Source organism: Nilaparvata lugens, chromosome 7, assembly GCF_014356525.2.
Source record: "Nilaparvata lugens isolate BPH chromosome 7, ASM1435652v1, whole genome shotgun sequence".
Taxonomy (NCBI): domain Eukaryota; kingdom Metazoa; phylum Arthropoda; class Insecta; order Hemiptera; family Delphacidae; genus Nilaparvata; species Nilaparvata lugens.
The window spans coordinates 57,714,965-57,730,272 of NC_052510.1; the positions used below are offsets into that span (position 1 = coordinate 57,714,965).

Here is a 15,308-nt window from a genome sequence, read left to right on the forward strand (position 1 = left end):
CCACCTTTTTCTCCTTCACCTTCTCATCTTAATCCTACTTTTCTTACTCTTATTCTTCCCCTAACCCTCCTTCTCACCACTTTCCTACTCCTGCTTTCCCTCCTTCTTATCTTCCTCCTCCACCTCATCTACCTACCGCTCCATCTCCTCCTCTACATTTCAACCCTTCACCACTTGTCTCCTCTGCTCTTTCATTCGCCAACGCAAAATGTCCAATTCAAATCTTCCAATTCAAATTCTTCTATTCTGTTTTCCCTCACTCCTACTCAAAGTAATCATTATCATCATCATCATCATCATCAAATTCTTCTTCTTCTTCTTCTTCTTCTTCTTCTTTTTCTTGTTGTTCGTTTCTCTTTTTGTATGGGTGTGCATGCACCAAGATGTCATGCAACAAATAACAATATTTTGAAACAGTGAAACAAAGGCTCCTGGGAAATATATTATCGTAGTTAACGTATTACCACCAAAATAAGCCATGTAAATTTAGGAATTTTCCTATCATTGTATTCGTATTCTATAATATCATAGCCTAAAGACCCTAGAGGAAGAAATTGGCTTGAAAAAGGAAATACGGGATAGGAAATTCACAAATGAATCATCATCACGTCTGAACTACTGGACAGATTTACTTAACATTTTGCATATAGATTTTCAATTATTGAGGCCTTTTTTGAATTCTCCAAGATTTCAGTTCGTCAAATTTTCAGTTTGTCAAGTTGAATGAAGAAGACTAAGAAATTGTAAAAAAAACACTGATTTATCGATAATTAGAAAGACCGGTATCGGTTATTACACCATTGTCAATCTCTGATAAACTAAAACTAAATACAAGAGCAGCAGAATTTATACTAGTAGGCGAGTACTGCTATTGGTCGAGGGCATGAACGCCTGCCATTGGCCGGCGTCATTGTTGGCAGGCGTTCATGCCCTCGACCAATAGCAGTACTCGCCTACTAGTATAGATTCTGCTGCTCTTGTATTTAGTTTTAGTTTATCAGAGATTGACAATGGTGTAATAACCGAAGCCGGTCTTTCTAATTATCAATAAATCAGTGGTTTTTTGAAAATTTCTTAGTCTTTTTCATTCAATATGAATAATTACCACAATATCAACTTCTCAACTACACAAAAAGTTTGTCAAGTCTTTTATTGGCAGGACGAGTTACCTGCCAGTTAGCAATAAGTTTCAATAGTCTTTATTTCAGAAATATTAATTATTATAAAAATAATAGTTATTTCATCAGAAATGGGTATGGTAAGATCCACTTTTATCTATCTTCATTCCTCGATATATACATCACATTCTCCCCATCCAGTCAATGTTTTCAGTTGAAAGTGAATTTGACGAGAAATAACCTAACCTATATCACAGTCCACGTGGCGCCGGCCGCGCCAAATAATTAAATAGGCGCGAAAGCCGGCCGCCATATTTGACGCGCCAAAAATGAATTATTCATTCTCCGCCCACCGCTTGTCACCTACTAGTTGGATGAACGCTGCAATAATTCATCGCCAGTGCCACCTATATGCACACATACATATGACTTCAGCTATGACACCATTATAACACCATTTATTATATAAAACGAAAGCAATGTCCAACATACAAATGTAGAATCCTTGTTGAGTTTAGACTAATTACTGGAGGATTGTATGACATGCGGTATATGGGACCCAAGGATGGATATAGATCCTTGATGGATGTATATAGATAGGAATACAGGACCTATATATATCCTTGCATGGGATCTAGATGAAGATTGATTGCTTAAGTCACCATTACCCATATACAGTAGCATATATATTACAGTATAGCATATACAGTACCAAATACCATAGAGAAACAATAGCATAAGTAGATATCCCATGGTATAGGGCGTTTATGTCGCAACTTTTACTGTTATCTCAAGCTGATAGTAAACGTAGTTCTTTCCTGTGAAGCTTTATGACGCTGGTAGTCTCTCATATTGTGACGTTCATACACTCTCACCCGGTCAAAACAGTAAAAATCGACAATAATCGACAGTAAACGGCTTGAGATAACAGTAAAAGTTGCGACATAAACGCCCTATACCATGGGATATCTACTTACGCTATTGTTTGTGCATGCAAATACATTACCCTTATACTAACCGAATCTATTGCGACAGAATATCATTTGGTTAATCAAGGACTTGGATAATCGAAGTATTCACAAGAAAACGGTAATTTAGAGGCATACCACCATTATGGGCCAGCTCCGAGCTCGGGATTTAGCATAGTTCTAGATTTTAAACAGCTGGAGTCAGAAAATTGGATTTCCGAAATGAGGTGTTGTAGTCGAAGTTTTTATGAAAATCTTCATCATCTCATTTATTCAATCGGAAACGTTTTTCTTCGACGGAATCTAAACATTCCTAAATAATTCAAAATAGCTGAAACTCAAACAATTTCCCTTTATTTTATTTTGTGTTAAATTTTCTAGTTTTCCGAAATTTAATTTAAACGTGACTGTGATTATAAAAAAAGGAAGAGGAAATGGAAAAAGATTGATTGATTGATTGAGTACTTTATTTATGTAGATTACAATATATACTGGCTTATACACTTATATACAATAGCTTACAATACAGCAAAATTATAGATGAATTTACGTAATATAGACTAAGAAAATAATTATTGAACTGTATATGATATGAAAAAGCCATTTGTAATATAATAACTATAGATAATTATATTGTTATGCTACATAAATTGGCGGAGCTTTGGACATATCAATGTTCATTTTTCGGAAAGAATATTAAAAATATCCCTCCCACTAACTCTCTACCAAAACGTTAATTTCATTAATTAAACCAAGGGTCTATTTATGAATGGAGGTGAGGTGGAAGAGGGAGAGGTGGAAGAGAAAGAAGAAGAGTTGGAGGAAAAAGAGGAAGAGGAGAAGGAAAAAGAAGAAGAGGAGAAGCAGTGTGTTGACTAAGGAGACTTACATGTAGAAGGAACAGAAGAAGGAGGAGAAGGGAAAAGAAGAGGAGGAGAAGGAAAAATAAGGAGAGGAGAAGGAAAAATAAGGAGAGGAGAAGGAAAAATAAGAAGAGGAGAAGGAAAAATAAGGAGAGGAGAAGGAGAAATAAGGAGAGGAATAGGAAAAATAAGAAGAGGAAGGAGTTGTTGAAGAAGAAGAAACTTACAAGTAGAATGGAGAGAAGTAGGAGGAGAAGAAACGAAATGATGGTGAGAAAGAGGTGGAATAGAACAAGAAGAAGAGAATCGATGAATCGAAAAGTGGGCGAAGGAGCTTCAGTTTGAACAGAGAGGGTGAAAATACAATTGAATGTAGGTTTGAACACAGTCTGGAATGATTATACCGTCAGTCAGTGGCACACTGCTTTATAACTCGTCATGCAATCGATTCGGAAGTATAGTCAACCTGAAAACAGGGCGATATGGTAAGAGCACAGCGCAGCTAACAAATAAAATGGGTGAAACCCATTAATTAAACATTCGTTTTCAATAAACGAGGGGGGAAAACATAGCTGGGGGTGCTCCAACCCCCCCCCCCCTCAAACCATCAAATCGAAAACTGATCCTATCAAATCCTCGCTTGTTCATTGGCTGTTGCAAGTATCGAAAATAACACATAACTAGAGTTCAACTGTTTCCTCCACTTGGCATAACACGGCCTCACCACTCGATATATACACCATCGATATATGTATACATCGATATATACATATCGATATGTACACTTGTCGACAAGTTTATCCGTACGATAATAATTGGTGTGACATTTAACATTACATCATCCAATACTTGATCCGTCATTTCAACTTTCCTCCCCACTCCATACTTGGTCCCGTTGAAAATTGAAACTTTTCGCGTTACTTTAATGTTTCATCTCTCTCTATCAGACCAGAGAGTGGGAATTTGGTAGAGAGTTAGTGGGAAGTGTAATGTATTGAGTACTCTATGTGTTCTCTTGGCCCTCGATTCTCAAGGCTCTGTTTGTGTGTGTGCCTTGCAATGGCGATCACTTGATGTGTTTCCTAACAATTGTATCATGTATCTTAACAGTTGAATATACTTACCATCAATTATATCATGAAGTTTATTTCTTTATCAATACCTGAAGTGAATACTTTACAGGAAGGATACTTCGAATATTCTTTCCGAAGAATGGACATTGATATGTCCAAAGCTCCGCCAATTTATGTAGATGCATAACAATATTATCTATTTTATCTATAGTTATTACAAATTGTTTTTTTTTCATATCATATACAGCTCAATAATTATTCTCTTAATTGATATTTTGTAAATTCATCTATAATTTTGCTGTATTGTGAGCTATTGTATATAAGTGTATAAGCCAGTATATATTGTAATCTACATAAATAAAGTACTCAATCAATCAATCAGATCAAATCAATCTATTGATTCCCAACCCTCTTTTTTCAGATCAAATCAATCTATTGATTCCTGACCCTCGCTTTTCAGATCATATCAATCTATTGATTCCTAACTTTCTTTTTTCAGATCAAATCAATCTATTGAATCCTAAACCTCTCTTTTTTCAGATCAAATCAATCTATGAATTCCTAACCCTCTCTTTTCAGATCAAATCAATCTATTGATTCCTAACCCTCTCTTTTTTCAGATCAAAACAGTCTATTGATTCCTATCCCTCTTTTCTCAGATCAAATCAATCTATTGATTACTAACCCTCTCCTTTCAGATCAAATCAATCTATTAATTCCTAACCCTCTTTTTCAGATCAAATCAATCTATTGATTACTAACCCTCTCTTTTCAGATCAAATCAATCTATTAATTCCTTACCCTCTTTTTTCAGATCAAATCAATCTATCGAATCCTAACCCTCTATTTTCCAGATCAAATTAATCTATCTATTCCCAACTCTAACTTTTTCAGATCAAATCAATCTATCGATTCCTAACCCTCTCTTTTCAGATCAAATCAATCTATCGATTCCTAACCCTCTCTTTTTCAGATTAAATCAAACTATCGATTTCCAACCCTTCCTATAACCGCCCTCTTAATAAAATTCATAGAATGTTCCTCCCTTTTTTTTGATAGCACTTCAATCAATATATGTTTATCAAAACTGACCTAGATTTTCCCTGTATAAACCAAACACTCAACTGTAATTAAAGTGTTGAAAGGTGAGGGACTCGCCGTCAACAAAAATCCTTTCGGATATTTTAATTAAAGTGATACTGTCGGACAACTGAAGTTTGCTTTTCTTTTTCGCAAGTGATCGATAAGTTTGCAGGGTCTGTAATGTTGCTGATTCCATCTATTGGTGATGGAAAAATAGAGGTTAGTAGTCACGATAGTTCTCAATTCTCTATAGTGAGGTCCACGTTATAACGGCAGTGTTTGATTAGCAATGGTATTGCTATCCTTGTCTATCATTCATACTATCATACCGTACCTGAAACAATTGAGTTTAAAAAAGTCTGTGAGCGTTGCAACATTTTCAGACTGATTGTTTGGTGTAAAAATAATTATGGACATGACTTATTTGGACTATTTAAGACAAAATTAGAATAGAATAGAATTTATTATTGTCATTAAACACATAGTGCAATAGACAAAGTTATCAGGAATCAAAAGATTCATCCCAATAAAATAATATTAATTTTGTCACACAGACAAATACAATATGAAGCAATACAGATATTACCCACATCACAATAAGCTGGAACAAAACATATGAGTTCTACAGAGTGTCTAATAAGTCACTCCCTATTTTTATACAACTGTAATTTCTTTATTTATGAACAAATTTTGTTAGAACTACATTTGTTAAATAGAGCACTCCTTGAGGTTGTGTTTAACACCAATTTTCATTTGTTCCAGTTTAAAAATGCCCCCTCTCTTGAATGTGGAAGAACGAGCCAAAACAGCAGCTAGTTATGAGTTCAGGGGATCTGTGGTGCGAGTACAAAGGTGGTGGATGGCTGAACGAGGGATCCATGCAAAACTGGATGCAAAAACTGTTACAAATTTCCATTCCAAATTACTAACAACAGGGAGTGACGCAGATGCAAGACGATCAGGAAGACCATCAACGTCAAGGGCAGCAGAGAATGTTGACAGAGTTCGTGAAATGTTCATGAGGAGCCCTAAGAAATTACTGCGTCAAGGATCTCCGTGAAATTGGTCTTTCACGTTACTCTGTTGCAACGATTCTCAAGAAAGATCTCAGCTTTTGCATCCAGTGTTGCATGGATCCCTCGTTCAGCCCTCCACCACCTTTGTACTCGCACCACAGATCCCCAGAACTCATAACGAGCTGCTATTTTGGCTCGTTCTTCCCCAGTCAAGAGAGGGGGCATTTTCAAACTGAAACAAATGAAAATTGGTGTTGAACACAACTTCAAAGAGTGCTCTGTCTAACTAATGTAGTTCTAACAAAATTGGTTCATAAGTTGAGAAATTATAGCTGTATAAAAAATTCAACAAAGCGGATAGCGCTATCTCTTTCTCACTTTGCTCTGTTCCCAGATCGTCTTTTGACAATGTAGAACTTTTTTAATTAATCAATTAACAAAATATATCATCTCAATTATTGATATTCATTGTGGAATTATTGAAAAATATAATGCTTAATAAAATATAATTGATTATTTCAAATGAGAATGAACTGTTAGTATAACATCGATAAACCTGTATCAGCTGCCGCCTATAGAAGGCATTGACAAGACAGAGGATCGACAACGTTTTTCTCCACTGCCATTAAACGTGGACCTCACTAGAGAATCAGATCAACATACAACAATAGGATCAATCTCTGTTCAAAATACGTATTTGCGATAGCGTACATCATTCTTTTCAACTTAAATTTAGAAAATTAATCGATTGAATTTTGAAAATCAATAAGTTCAGGGCTGAAGCTTGTTTTCTCCTCCCCATAAATTGTAAAATTAACACTTTGCACAGAGATGTTGTGGAATTTCTCCATATTAAGGTGAAATAAAAAGATGTTGTCAATTCCACAAAGTTTTTATTTGTATTTATTTGTATTTTCAGTGGTATACTGATGCCAAGTGCATCGAAACTAGTTTGGACTCAAATAAAAACTTTGTGGAATTGACAACATCTTTTTATTTCACCTTAATTGTAAAAGTTCTGCTATAAATGAGTAAAAATCAATTGTTCAATTAATTATTCATTTATCTTCTCAACAATAACAAAACTCATAATAATAGAATTAAGGTAGAATAAAAACGGTGTTGTCAGTTCCAAATAATTCATTTGAGCCAAACTAAAGTTTCAATGCACCATCTTCAGTGGTATTTTGATATGGAGAAATTCCGCAATATCTCTGTTCATAGTGTGAATAATAGAATTGTTGGAGATGGAAATACAGGCTTATAGTTCTTACGAGTTTTGATTGAAAATCAGTCCAAAAGAGGTTATGGATTAATCAGCAATTACAAACACAGTCTTTATTTTCATTAGTCAGTATGATTCTCAGATTGCTATGTAGTTGTACTTGTGAACTATGTTGGTCTCACTCCTCCTCACAATACATTTCAGGTGTTCTTATCATTCTCATTCTTTCCATCATAATCATTATCAATAGTAGTGATTATCAATAGATTGATTATTAATGGTGATGAAATGATCTAACTCATTGATTGAATCATCATTGTCGTTCGTGTTCGAATATTGAAATGAAACAACAAGAAAATTGAGCAATTTGGTGAGACACTGAAATCACTTCCATTATGATATTATTCACTCTATAATATAATTATATAAAATCAGTTATTCTAAATACTGGACTATACCGTAGATAGTCAGATGATGATCTATATATATATAAAAGCGAAATGGCACTCACTTACTGACTGACTAACTGACTGACTCACTCACTCACTCACTCACTCGCATAACTAAAAATCTACCGGACCAAAAACGTTCAAATTTGGTAGGTATGTTAAGTTGGCCCTTTAGAGGCGCATTAAGAAATCTTTTGGCAATATTTTAACTCTAAGGGTTGTTTTTAAGGGTTTAAAGTTCGTCTTTTAGCATGTATATTCTTCTCCCAATCTCTTAATTATAATTGAAATTTCCATATCATATGTTACTATAGAACTATAATCTAGATAGAGTACCTCTTTGAAACAGTTGTTAACTGGCAACTAAATTAATACATTTGTCACTGTCAGAAGTTTGAGTGCTGACAGAAATGAATTTGAGAAACTGAGGGGAATTAAAAACTTTTGTGAAGCACTGATATCACTCCCATTATTTCAACTGGAATAATTACCCCATAATGTGATAAAACCAGCTATTCTAAATACTGGACTATAGGTAGTCAGATGATGATATTCTATCAAATCTCCAAGTCTTCATATTAATGTGAATATATTATTCGATAACAGCTCTTCAAAATTCAGATTGGCATTTCCGAAGAGCAGTTTGAAATATTCCAGCAGAGCCCTTTTGCCTTTGATATCATAACACACAAAACACTTGACCCATTTGAAACACTTCAATAACTCAAGTACCGATTCGATATCAGTGAAATGTAACAGGCATTGCTTATAATAATCCATCGCCAAAATTGGAGTTGAAGAGTGATGGATGATGGGAGCTGTGATTGAAGAGTAGACGCGTGGGCAGGCAGAAACAGAGAGAGCGAAAGTCTGAGAATAGATCAGTCAAATCAATGAATCGCAACAAATAGATTGCAGGAAATCCTAGGAAAGTGAAGCTACTTGAACCAATAGACTATTGAATAAATCTTCCTCAAGTTAACAAAGCTCTGGTTTTTAGTGAGCTATCTCCTATCAATCTGGATGCGCTTATTAAGTAGTCTACAGTTTATTACAGTGGAATTTTCTCTTATAATTCCTTACTCATGGTAGCAAGTCTAGAAATGTAGAAGGAAGTCTTCATTTCTATGACTGATTAAGATGAGAAATCGAAGTAGTAGGTCTGTTAATTTCTATGACCAAGGTTTTCTATAGACCTTGTCTATGACTGATTAGGATGGGAAATCGTAATAGCAAGTCTGTGTGAAATCAAATCAAATCAAATCATTTATTTGCCATACAATAAATACATATTCAAAACATAATAAAAGAAAATACATAATTTTATAATCAAAAGTATAAAATAATTAAAATAAAAATAAGGCATAAATAATACCAAAATCATAATTAGATCCTCAATGGTAATCCGGCATCACCAGCAAAAGGAATCAAACCTTGCCCGCTGGTGAGAGTTGCAATCAGCTAGTTACATAAAAAAAGAGCTAGTTAGTTAAAAGAGCTTCAGCTAGTTAAATAAATTCAAATTCATAGCGTTTCTATTAAATTCGTAGCAAATGATAGCATTTCAAATTGAATCAAATTGATAGCATTTCTATGAATTATTTGTATGATAAATAGCATTTGATGGCTGAAATTCATGTACTTGATACAATAATGATTAATATTGCTGCTGATAATATATGAATTATTGAAGTCTGATTATGTGATGGCTCTATCCAAACCTATGATAAAACTTATACAATTCTAGCTTCTTATTGAGAGTCTAGTTCAGTTGCTAATCTGTCAATTTCTATGACTGATTTGGATGAGAAATCGCATTTGATGGCTGGAATAAATCCATGTAATTGATACAATAATGCTCAATTGTGATTCATGTTGCTATTAATAATATATGTGTTGAAGTCTGATTATCTGTTGATTCCATTCAAAATTATGATAAAACTAATAAAACTTACGCAATTCTAGTTTTTTCATTGAGGGTCTAGTTACATTGCTAATATGTTAATTTTCACGACTGATTTGCATGGGAAAACGCATTATTCGCTGGCTGAAATTCATTTAGTTGCTACAATAATAATAATGAATTTTCATTAATTCTACTACTGATAATATCTGAATTTGGAGTATGATCATCTGTTGATTCCATTCTAAACTATGATAAAACTAATAAAACTTACACAATTCTAGTTTTTTCATTGAGGGTCTAGTTACATTGCTAATATGTTAATTTTCACGACTGATTTGCATGGGAAAACGCATTATTCGCTGGCTGAAATTCATTTAGTTGCTACAATAATAATAATGAATTTTCATTAATTCTACTACTGATAATATCTGAATTTGGAGTATGATCATCTGTTGATTCCATCGAAAACTATGATAAAACTAATGGAACTTACGCAATTCTAGATTTTTTTCAATGAAATCCAGTACATTTACATTGTGTATTTTTCCCATAAAGGACTGCAGAATCGACTTTTGTAGAAATATGAGCATAGCAAGCTAAGCCCACCTCGTTTGGTAACGATTTTTGACAAATTCTCGGCCGATTCCTGAGTAGCAGCCATTATAGTTAACAAGACTTGTCACCAGGGTAGAACCCAAACTAGATTCCTCTACACGACGAGGTAGTGTGTTTGGTTTTGTAATAATAACGGTATGCACACTTCCGAAAGCTACAATTTGGGCAAGGATTGAGGCACGGAAGTGAGGCAAGTAGGTGAGGCAAGGAAGTATGGCATGGTGATGAGGCACGGAATTGAGGCAATGAAGTGAGGCACAAAAGTGTGGCACGGTGGTGAGGCAGTGAAAGGGTTGGGGTGGATTGAGGCAGAGTTGAGGCACGGAAGTGGGGCAGGGTTGAGGCACGGAAATGAGGCACGGAGTGTGGCAAGGGGGTGAGGCAGGGTGAGGTGAACTACACGCAATCCAGCCATCAATATTCGGCGAGGACCCTCATGTTGAAAGCTCCACCAATTGTTTCACATCAAGGGTAAGCTAACGGGGAAGCACATTAATTGAAGAGCCCCCCTCGCTAATCCTGGACAAGCAAATCAGCCTGATGCTTCAGGAATGCAGGTCGAAGGTGATCTATTGATGGAATTCATCTCGATTATCTTCATTTGTGGATCAGGAACCATTGAAAATAAGACAACATGTAACTTTAGTATTCAGAGGTTTCTCTGAAAACTTCAGGGAATGTCAGAAAGTATAAACACATGCATGAATGGATGTGTTGTTTACCAACCAGAGGAATTATCATGATAAAATTAATTTTTCAGCTCTATTTAGTATTCAGAGGTTTCTCTGAAAACTTTAGGGAATGTCAGGAAGTATGAATGTCTATGCATGAATGGATGTGTTGTTTACCAACCAGAGAAATTATCATGATAAAATTAATTGCACACCAACATGTCATGAAAAATATATTGGTTCAGTTAGTTTGTTTTCTTGTGAAATTCAAATCTGCAATTAAAGTCATTAAATAGAGCAGAATAGAATAAAATTTCTTTCTCCCTGACATTGACCAGACTATGCAAAGGATATAGAATAAGAATAAAATGGAAATGAACTTAATTTAACAGAAGGGAATTCCTCATAGTTTTATTTATAATAAGGAATAGGAATAATAAAGGTTGAGAGGTATTCAGAGCAAGTTGGATTTTATTCGATTTGTTTATTTATTCGATTTGTGAGGTGTTGAATAAAATGTATTTTTTCACCAAAGAAGTATGGAATGAGATATATGTCAAAAAATTAAATTTTCAAAATTCAATCGACCGATAAAACAATGCTGAGTTCAACAAGTATCGCCACCTAGAGGCAGAGTTTGAGAGTCAAAAATATTCCGAATTGTCGACCAATCAGAAGAAAGAGTAGGCGGAGTCTACTACTCATCGAGCACCTGTTGACAGAATAGAGAGTTTCAATCGTATCGACTAATATTTAAAATTGTGAATCAATCAGGAGCGAGTAAGCTGTGCATACCAATTACATTCTATATACAAATTCAAATTCTATATATACCAATTCACATTATTTTCAATTACCGTACTCTCACAAGCAATGAGATAACATAATCATATGTGATTTGGCTAACTCATAGGCTAACTCTAGCTAGACGATGAAAAATCAATAAAATGATAATAATTAATAAATAAATGATTTATACAGTGGACAATGATGATCGCATATATTATTAATTTATTTTTATGTTCAGGACATGATTTGTGAGTCGAGAATGATACTTGCTGAGAATACAACTCTCTGAGTGTGTGAGATGAAAGATATCTCCAGAATTGGACAACTACTCCAATCGGATTTTCGACTTGAATTTGATCACTGCCATCTTGATCACTGCTAACTTTCTTGGGTTGTTGAAGTGCTAACTTTCCAGATTCCGTTTTCTTTCCAGATCATAAACGGTTTTGACTATATTATTAGAACTCCTCTTGAAAATTGAAAAAAAATGTATATTCCAAACTAAAAACATTTAATTTCCCATATCGTTCATTGATTTAAAAGTATCATTTTTGTAAATTCGGTAACTTGTTTATTTTGACATTAATAGCGAAAAAAACGCATATTAAAACAAAGCCAATGATATACTGAATGTATTAAAAAAACTCCAATGGAAAATTCGAAAACGTTCATGATCTGGAAAGAAAACGGAGTTTAGCACTTCAACAACCCATAACTCGCTTATTAGACCACTTGAAAATTTCAGTTGCCACTTTTTCTCACTCTTATAATGATCTCAACAATTATATTGAAACGATTACCCAATTTAAATAAAAATAAAAAGGTGCACCGAACAGCGTTAACTCTTTATTATATTAGAAGAAATTGCTCATAAATCTTTTTAGACTAGATTGCAAAATTCAAAAATTTGTGTTTTTTAGTTTGTTTTTGTATTTTATTCATTACATGACGCCATCGATCCAACAAGTGTTAGTATGGATAAAGAATATGGTATAAGGTATCCTCTAAATTTTACTCAAAATCAAGATTGGAATAATCAATGCTTTCCCTCTTTCAAATTTCGTCGACTTGCTGACATGAAAATGAATAGCTTCTAGAAAAGGTGAACGCCTCATTAACATCACAAAGTGCATTTAAAGCTGCTCGCTTTTTAAATGCCTTACAAAAGGGCGTCAAATTGATGGAGATTCTCTTTGTGAAGAAGTTTTATTTTTTGATAGCAGCTGTAGGTGTCGATACCACGATCCTACATACAAAGAAGTCGAAGGTCGAATAAAATTAACTGGTAAAACGTTAATTGAATGCGCAATGAGCAGCGCTCGATCCCGATACAATTAGGATGAATGGAGGAAGGAATAAATGAAACGGAATCGAAGTAGAGTCGAAGAAAAAAGAGAAGCGTCGACAATGAGTGAAAAAGGAAAAGAAAAAGGCGAAAGGACTGAACCATGCTTCACGTCTCAATTGATTCCAGTTAGATTGCTAATTACAGTTTGAAATTCAATTGCTGTTGAAAAAGTCTTGACGCACAGTGTCCTGTAGTCGTCCAAAACACTTCTTTTTTCAATTACTTCTCGTTTCTCGCACTGCTGTTACAAAAATAGGCTACTTTGAATAAGTTATAATGGAATCAAACGCCTCTGCAAAGTAATTGATCGGAAAAAGAGAAATTAATTAGATTGGATGACACACCGCAGATGCTGTGTGTCATCCGCAGGCGAATACAACAATGATTGAATACCTTTTTCTAAATATTTGAATATATTGTCGAAACGAAAGCATGAATTGTTTTCCATGGAAGTGGGTTTTCATTGAAATATCATGTAGATTTGTAGATAGTGAAATTTCACAAAAAAAATGTAGTCACCAGTAGGTTACATATAACGTTTTAAATGGTTTTACTTGTTTCCAGCATTAATAGATTTGTAGTGATTGGTTCTCAAGAACTCAAGAATATCATTTTTCCTAGAATAATTTTTGAAAACATGATAGATACATAATTATTGGAATGGAACGCTGATAAACAGTACTCTGGCTAGGATGCACCATCTCGTTCATAAGTCAACATGTAATCTTAGAAAAACGTTAAACATATATGGTGAATATGGCCCATTACTTCAACAAACTGGAATGATTTTATGATTTACAATTCAAACACTATCACTACTAGGCTAGATACGTTGATAAACCATTGGCCTTACGCTCCTACTACCCTTTGGAGTATCACAAAAGATGCATCAATAAGTTTATATAGAATTCAATTGATGGAATAAACACTAGTGAATTGTTTATATATTTTGAAGTAGTTACTGTAGTTGAAGTCCAATCTTTATCTCACAATTCAATGTTGGAATTACTCCAATGCAGGCTTTGTTCATTCATGTTTCAAGAATGGAACCTGCAAAAGTAAAAGCAAAACAAGAATTGATAAAGCTTCAGGCAACATCTTAGAAGGAATATAATACTCACTATACAGCTTAGGTTATCTTCCATTATACCCCTTCTTCACTACAAAACCAGGATTGCAAAAAACTAATTTTCTCTTCAAAACAAACTAATAATTCCACTAATAGTGATTATTATTCCATTATTGCATTTATATTGTTGTCTTATACAAATATGAGTTATAAGAGTACAGCCGGAATGAATTTCTGACTGTGCAAGTTGGAAGATAAGTACAAATATTACGACAGCCAGATGAAGAAGCTTCCAACAAATAATATTTACAGATAGAGGAATAAATTCTAAACATAGTGTAATATATTTTTGGAAGCAAACTGTTCAATTTCGTATTAAAAATAAATCTAAAAAGTTATGTTGTTTCATAACCTAAAAGTTGTTTACATGACCGTCCTTCGGTTTTTCAATGTTTATTATTACAGCTGTTTTTTCTTGAAATGAAACTATTTGTAATTGTAATCTAAGTAGTTTTTACTAGTCAAAACTTACCTCAAACGTCTTGAGATGATGAATCTTCTATTTGCAATTTGCAATTGAAATGAGAGCTACATTGAATCGGTCGAAATCCAGTGTCGCTAAATGGGCAGTGGGATATTATCTTCCCACTTTTCAGTGATTTGCAAATTAACCACAATTTCGTAGCTGCTGACGTCAGAAAACTATGCACAGATGATGCTCCATATGTTATTTTGAAATAAGCTCGAGAAAATGTGATTATCCAATAATTGCAAACTGTTGGCAACTGTTGATTCTATTAAATGATTCACTATGAAGAGATAGCAGACCTCGTGTGTCTCCAGCAATATTGCCCTGTCATCAGCTAGCTCGAATCTTTGAACAGTAGACTTCAGATGCGCGAGAACACTAGCGTCAGGTCATCAATTCTCATAACGGCAAGGAAAGTTGTGTGAGTGCGCCACACCAGATTTTTCTCTTTTAAGGCGACTGAAATAATTGAAACACAAATTGAAGTTATCAAGCACTCTTTTATTGTGTTCCAATTATATGATAATGAACACACACATTTATATAGCCTAATTTCATCGTAATACCAGAAACTCAATTTCTCTGT

At 34.3% G+C, this 15,308-nt stretch overlaps 1 protein-coding gene and 1 long non-coding RNA gene across 2 annotated transcripts in view; one reads left to right on the top strand and one right to left on the bottom strand.

The window, feature by feature from the left end:
• Positions 1-15,308, top strand: part of LOC111056401 (toll-like receptor 7) — a 258,473-nt gene that overhangs the window by 205,967 nt on the left and 37,198 nt on the right. The window lies entirely within an intron of this gene.
• Positions 14,082-14,920, bottom strand: LOC120352484. The gene is made up of 2 exons (XR_005571867.1): positions 14,726-14,920; positions 14,082-14,174 (listed from the first exon to the last, which is right to left on the bottom strand). It is a non-coding gene; the product is annotated as an uncharacterized LOC120352484 (long non-coding RNA).